The 7,979-nt window shown below is 38.8% G+C and overlaps 1 long non-coding RNA gene across 1 annotated transcript; it reads left to right on the forward strand.

Moving 5' to 3' along the window:
- The first annotated feature begins 1,031 nt into the window (after positions 1-1,031).
- On the forward strand, positions 1,032-2,137 carry LOC131301664 (uncharacterized). The gene is made up of 2 exons (XR_009191374.1): positions 1,032-1,102; positions 1,818-2,137. It is a non-coding gene; the product is annotated as an uncharacterized LOC131301664 (long non-coding RNA).
- Positions 2,138-7,979: the final 5,842 nt, after the last annotated feature.

Below are 7,979 nucleotides of genomic sequence, written 5' to 3' on the forward strand. Positions count from 1 at the left end.
AATCAACCGAAAGCTTCTCCCCCAGCTTCACCCAACACGATACGAGCCCGAGGTTGCATACAAAAGGTGAAACAAAGATGGATCTTTGAGGTTTTGGGGTGTTTGAGTGAGATTTTGTGAGAGAGCAAGAGAGAGGATGGTAGAGAGAGAGAGAGGGAGAGGCGTGAGATGAGAGAGAGAAATGAGGGAGATTAATTATCTCCTACACACACACACACTATATATATATATATGGTAAGGGCGCCCTTAACTTGTTAAGTTAAAGATGTCCCCTTTCCCGACCAACTTGCGATGATCCCAGCTGCTCAATATATTCAGAACGAGATTTTAAGGGTATTGTGAGAAATCAGCAAAAAAAAGATAGGAAGGGGCTTGATCTGAGTAGTGTTTGTTTATTTTTATCGAATAATTCAAATAAAAACTGCTCAAATCAAGCCCTTCCCGGTCATTTTTTTTTTTGGCTAATTTCTCGCGGATACCCTTAAAATCACGTTCTGAATACATTGAGTGGCTCAGATCATCGAAATTTGATCGAAAAAGATGAGAAAAGGGGACGTCCATATTTTATTTAAAATGAAGACGCCCTTACCTAAAAGGAACACACACACACACACACACACACACTCCGGATCTGTTGAGGGATCCTGGATTTTGCCATTTGTGCAGGACTCCTATCCCAGCTATCGGATCTAATTCGACGGCTCATGTTTTAAAATGGGACTCGTGGGTAAGATGGGAGTTGGGTTGGGTAATTTTATCTCGCAGATCAAGGGTCTTTCACAAACGGGTCCCTTCCCTTTCAGCTTCCATTTCACACTGAAACACAAAAGAGAGAGAGAGAGAGAGAGAGAGAGAGAGAGAGAGAGAGAGAGAGAGAACGAAGAACAACCAAGAAGAGCGAAGAACGAAACAGATTTGGACGAGTACCAGAAACGAACAACCAAGGTATCTCTATCATCTCTCTTTCTATCTCTCTCTCATTCCGTAAGAGAACCAGAAACCCTAACCCTTGTGTTTGAACACAAGAAAACGAACGAAATAGACAGATGACGAAGGGCTGGACAATCGATCCAGTAGAAGAAGAACGAACCACATCACCAAGGTCTCTCTCTCAATTATTGTGTGTGTGGGGGGGGGGGGGGGGGGTGGCGTGTTTCTGAACCAGTTTAGGGCTTTTTTTTTTGTTCTAACCCTTGATGCACTACTGTTGTTGATATTCTTCTCTTGATTTGCTTTGAACTAGAGTGAAGGCCAAATTAGGGCAAAACGGTTCTTGATCTGGTGGATAATCACTGACTATTTTTAGCTTTAGTTCATATGTAGCCTGAATTAGAGCTCCGTAGTTAGTATGAATTTGTGATGTTAATTGGAATAGATGCTCAGGGGGAGTGACGTCTTACACCTTCAAATTGAAAATGGAACATGTAAATTTAACACTTGAAGGATTCGTGCTGATGGGAGAACCAGAATTGAACAATAAGTCACTCTTTTTCTAGTGGTTTGCCAGGGCATACAAACACCATGCTTGGCTTATTTTTTTTTTCTTATTTTCTTCTAAATTCTAGTGCAATTATTTTTCTCAGAGCATTATTGGAGAGACAAAAAGTCAAAACCCACATGACTAAATATGCTACTTTATGGTTCTCATAGCGTTGTAATTATTTTCCTTATGCTGAGATAATGTCTGCAATAAGTTCTTTAATGTACAGTTGCTAATTTTCACTCTCTGAGTTTGGTTCCAGTGAAATGTATACCTAATTTTTGCTAGAGGAATGGATTATGGAAGGCATATGTCAAGAAAATTGGTCAAATTGCAGGCTGAAAATGAAGAGCTTCTAAGGAAAAATGAAACAATGGCGATGAATTGAGGAATTAATGAGCTCAAATGAGAGTGTGGCCAAAAAAGTTCGAGAGTTATCGAAGAGAAATGAAGAGTTGGTGAAGTCCTTAACATTGTCTGAAGCCAAAGTGTTGAAGCTCCAGCTTTTGTTGATTGTTATGTTAGTTATGGGCTTTGCCATTTGTTTTAAGGGTTTCAGGTTTGTGAACAAAAGAAACATATTGTTCTTGCAATAAGGTCTCTGTTGTAACATTTGCAGTTTATTTAGGCTTGAAATTGAATACAGATTATGTCGAAGACATTTGATTCCAAACATAATGATTTATATGCTATTTCCATTTTTTGCACAAATCATCCATTCTATTTGGTACTCTCTCGGAAAGGTTCTTCAATGAACTTTAATTTGTTTACCTAGATTGAAAGTGACATTTCAAACTAAAAGTGCCCTATCAAAGTTTGTAGGTGGTGTTGGTGTAAAACCATTGTACGTGGGAAATGCGATGATTCTTACTTAATGCTACTTAGTCTTGCACACATACATAATTGAAATGTGGGGGCATGCATGTTTTACCAAACAGAGCCAAGCACACAGTGTCTATCTCTCCTACATAAATCCAAAGAACACTTTCTCTCCTCCCCTATTTTCCAGAAAAGCCAACAGTTTTGCAACACCCAGAAATCAAGTTTCCAAAAGATGTGTACAACACCCAACGGTAAAACAAAAATGGTGGTGGTTGTGCTTCTTAAAGTGTTAAGTACACAAAGTTATAGAACTGAACAAAATTTTCAATTAAAGGGCTGTCGAAAAGCCAATTGCAAGCATCAAACTAGCAAATATTAACTGAAACAAGAACAACATAGCATAAATGGCCATAAGTCTAGTCCGCTACACACAATGCAGAGAATCACTTGGTCCCTTAATCTACAAAAGGAAAGCTCTTATAAGTTTTACACACAATGCAGAGAATCACTTGGCACAACCTGTAACTATTTTGCGAACCATCTGGTGGTGTTATTTGCTACTACTCCTACATAGTCTATAGAATGGAGGAAACTTGATAGACACAGCACACTCCTCCTTCCCCATTGGGATCCCTGGACAGTCTATGATCCTGTTTCTATTAAAGTCGACACACACGACTATTTGATAGAGCTGACAGTTCCCCGATTTGTCGTCCTCCTCCATGACCACGCCTATCTCGTAAAACCTCCCATTTGGTTGGATTTTTGTAAGGAAAAAAAGAAAGAGGTTGTGGGCCTTGTGAGTTATGACTAAGGTTGATACTAACAAGAGTAATATGAAATAACAAGATACTAATATGTACTAATATGAAATAACATGAATCTATGGCTTTGGAAAAACATGACCTCTATAGCACAGACTTAATAAAATGCGAATAGCTAAGAAAATCAAAAAGTTCTACATGTATTGACAACCAAATTGAGAACTATTTTTATAGAAGCAGTCTTACTTAAGTTTTTTTTTTTTGTGGAAAATGTGCTATTACCATTCCAAATAAGAAAAAAGAAGAAGTTGTGAACTAAAGCTGAAAATAGTCAGTGATCATACACCCTATCGAGAACCGTTTTGCCCTAATTTGGCCTTCTCTCTAGTTTGAAGCAGATTGAGAGAGGAATATCAACAACAGCAGTGAATCAAGGGTTAGAACCAAAAAAAAGCCCTAAACTGGTTCGAAACCCCACCCCTCCCCCCCCAATAATCAAGAGAGAGAGAGAGAGACACCTTGGTGGTGTGGTTCGTTCTTCTTCTACTGGATCAATTGTCCAGCCCTTCGTCATCTGTCGATTTTGTTCTTCGTTCTCCTGTGTTCGAACATAAGGGTTAGGGTTTCTGGTTCTCGTATGGACCGAGAGAGAGAGAGAGAGAGAGAGAGAGAGAGAGAGAGAGAGAGGAAACAAAGAACAACCAAGAATAGCGAAGAACAAAACAGATCTGGAAGAGTACCAGAAACGAACAACCAAGGTCTCTCTCTCTTGTGTTTCAGCGTGAAATGGAAGCTGAAAGAGAAGGGACCCATTTGTGAAAGACTCGTGATCCGCGAGATAAAATTACCCGACCCAACTCCCATCTTACTCGCGAGTCCCATTTTAAAATGTGAGCCGTTGGATTAGATCCAACAGCTGGGATAGGAGTCTCGCACAAACGGCAAAATTCGGGATCCCTCAACATTTCTGGAGTGTGTGTGTGTATATATATATGTACTAGCACACATATAAATCACACACACACACACCTTACTAACAACTCTATCACTTTAAACCCCAAGTCAAACAACCACAACATTATCCGCATTTTTTTTTCAATTTTGGCATTGTAGAGACCTGTAGTTTCAAAAAATATTTAAAGGATTATTTGATGTTGGAAATTGAAGGAAAATATGAAATTTGTTGAGTTTATTTGATTTGGGGTTAATATGAAAGGATTGTTAGTGGAGGGAGTGAAAGTGTGAGTTGTGTGTGTGTGAGTATATATATGAGGATGTGTGTGTAGGGGATTAGAAATCCCAATCCTCTCTATCTCTATCTCCACCGTCTGTCTCTCTTCTCCCCCCTCACTCATGGCTCTCCACTCTCTCTCCCTCTCCCTCTTGCTCCCAACCAAAACCACACAAAACCCACACAAACCCACCTCCATTTTTACCTTCTCTACACGTTATTGAGCTTGAATCTCATGGGTTTTGCTTGGAAGAGGAGTATTTCGGTCGATTTCTAGATTTCGGAGTCTAGGGCTTGCATTGGCTCGATCTCTCTTTCAGTTTGCTCTCCAACTTTGAGGTAGAGATTTCTTACTCTTTCTATATGCCTATGAGCTGATTTTGTGATTTGACCGTGCTTGAAATTGTTGGTTTGATTGTTGGGAATAGTTTTGAAAATCTGCATAAAATTTGCACTGGTATTGATACATTCTCAACAAGGTATCGATACCCTTGTGTTTAAAACCCATTAATGATCTGGTATCGATACCATTCCCTTGGATCACTAGGTATCGATACCTATCGATACCCTTGGCTTAAAGACAGTTTTGTTGCATTGCTTTCCTACTTCAAGGCTTTGATTCCGGGCTGTTCCAACTCACTCCAATCCCTTTATAATCAATCCTTATCATGATGAATCATACTTATTGAACCCATTGATCGTTCTCATTCCCTAGGCACTTGTTAAGCATAATCTTAGTATCATTGCAAACGGAAAACATATCGTAGAGCCTTTATGAGTACTGTAGGTTGTATGAACATCATGATGGGTATAAATAGTAGATGGGAGCGGTACAATGACTTCAAGGGTAAAGTAGTAACTTGTATCTTCACGGCTCGTTGAACCTCTCAACTTTCCCTTGGTACACTTGCTGCGGGATTCAAGTATAGGAACTAGCAGGTTGGGTACTTTTGAAACTTCTTATGAGTAGCACGTTGTGTAGGTGCGGGGATATACTTAGAGGTACGGTGAGGATGTGTGTATTTGCTTATATGCGATACGGTAGATTGTTGGTCTTGTAATGCCATGTGATTGATTAAATGGCTTTTGGATTCGATTGAATGATTTGATATTTGTGAAACGGGAATGTGGAATAAATGTGGATAACAAATGGACACAGAGAGAACTTTCACGGCTCTTAAATGAGTAAATACCTGGCAGAAGCTAAATGCTTATATCATTTACTTTCTGGGCTCTTAAATGAGTAAATGTTTAGCAGGAGCTAAATATTCATATCATTTACTTTCAGGGATCTTAAATGAGTAAATGCCTGGCAGGAGCTAAATGTTCATATCATTTATGTTCAGTGCTCGTCAACAAGTAAGTGTCTGGCAGGAGCTTCGGCTCAGACTCTTAATGACACATAACTGGTTTATGAAGTTGATGAGAGGATTTTGGTCTTGTTAAAGGGTTTTGATGGAAATGGTATTCTTGAGCGAATCAATGGTTTCTGGTATTTGGGCACAAATCAACGGACTCCTGTATTTAGCCTGAATCAACGGAGCTCGGCCTACAATGTTCTTAAGTTTTCTTTGAATTGTTTTGAAATCAAAAGGAAAGGTTTTGTAATAAAGGGATTTGATGATTATAAATGTGGACACGGAAAAGATTATAGTATCGTACGAAGAATAATAAGACAATTTAGAATTGGTTATAGACTAATGTGGATTGACGTGAGTTTAGTAATGTATCTAGTCTGAGAAGTAAATGGTCAGTGACATTTATGTGAAGTCTAGAACCATTTTGACTATAGTATGCAGCTCGTTGGTAATCATTCGTAGTTTGGGTGTATCTGTCAATATTCACTCATTCATAGTGCATGATTAATCACATTTTCATATAGTTTGAGCATAGAATTCTCTACTGAGCAAGTGTTTTGCTCAACCCTTAATCATTTTTAGGTACACCCGAAGATAGTGACACGGAGTGCTTGGCGTGCGTTTGACTTCATCCCTTTTGAAAGCTAATATGTGAAATTACTTTGGCATCATTTTGTAAAACTCTTTTAGCATGTAATAATAGTTTCTATTATAACTATCATTTGATCATGGAGGATTGTAAACCCTAAACCTTCTTTTCTATTATGCTAATTGGATCGTCAAGCCATAATACAAACTTTAAACTTAATTTGCAATTATGAGAATGAACTATCTCTTGGGGTATTATCTATATTATTGCAAGGAATTGTTCATTGGAAAACTTTATGCTTTGTGTTGAAAATCTAGGGCATGACAGGCATTAATAAAACATTTTGATAATTAAAAATTATATGGGTCTCTACACAAAATAACCAAGAAGGCAAGATGCCAACCACCGAAAAGGAAAAAGAAAACATGCCCACACCTAAAGCCCAAAATACTAGAACATAAGACTCAAATCAAAACCAAAAACCACAAAATCCGCACTGCAACCTTAACCTGCCAATCCAAGCTAGAAACAAAACCAGAAAGCCTCTAACAAAACCAAAAAACAAACTTAATACTCCAAGGAAAGAGAGGCATACTCCTCCCTATCATCAATCTCACCCTCTTCCATCTTCGTAATATTCTTCAAAGCATTCTCCCTCTCAGTGATTTCCTCCTCTTCCATTTTAACATATTTCTTCAGGTTAAAGCTCCCCCCTTCTTTGAATTTAACTAGTGAATGTATTTTGGATGATACTTGTAGACCCTTCCCAAATAGGGCATCGCCATACAAATTGATCATGTTTGTTTGGTTCCACTTCATAAACCAAGATTGTGGATATTCCCATGACTAGGAACATCGCCACACAATAACTGTTATCATCAAAATAGAGTCGCCATCTAGTCTATAAAACTAGGAAAAATAGATAGAGATTCTGGGTATAGGAGCCTAGGGTAAAATAATGGGAAGGTGTTAGGCACCTCTCTTTGCCCAGTCGTGAGATCGGCCCATAATTGTTCAACACAGGATATATACTTGCTTCATTTAATTCTAACACGTAATCTATTTTTATGCCTTTAACAAATAATAAAGTGAGCCAGAGCTGCAATGCATCAGAATAGAAAATAGGCTATCCTAGAGAATGGATTCCTTGGCCGGTGAATTGATGTCATAGCAGAGGGATCCTTCTGGATCGATATATCAGCCAAGGGAACGATCTCCCAGCTAATGTTCTTCCTCACACCAGATCAGATGATTAATAGAAATTCAAAATACATATAATTAAAGTACAAAAGCATAATAGAATCAAACCATAGGCCCCTGGGCCTCACCACCTTGATCCCTTAGTAGCTTGATTGCTTCGGATTGAGGGTGATCGACTGACTTATTTCTCGAAAACCCTAAGGCTAGGATTTGTACTTTAGCGATTTAATCGTCTGATTTTGGCTGTCTTTGGGATATTAGGTCTTTTGTAGAGGGAGTATGAGAGAGGATTTCTGCAGAGAGTCGTGGCTGATGAGGGTGAATTGTGTCGATATTTCGGAACCCTAAGTGCCTCTTTATATAGGCAATTGGTGACTCACTCCGGCCAATCAAATGGCGTGAATCAATAAGGTAGTTTAGGGTTGAAAGATCTCTGCTTAGAATCTATTCCGTAGCCCTAAAGAATCGAAAAAAGGTTGCTAGGGTTTTGAGCATCGGATCAAACGATTGACAAAACATTCTGGAAAAAGACGAT

The sequence above is a fragment of the Rhododendron vialii genome, chromosome 9a (genome assembly GCF_030253575.1).
Source record: "Rhododendron vialii isolate Sample 1 chromosome 9a, ASM3025357v1".
Taxonomy (NCBI): domain Eukaryota; kingdom Viridiplantae; phylum Streptophyta; class Magnoliopsida; order Ericales; family Ericaceae; genus Rhododendron; species Rhododendron vialii.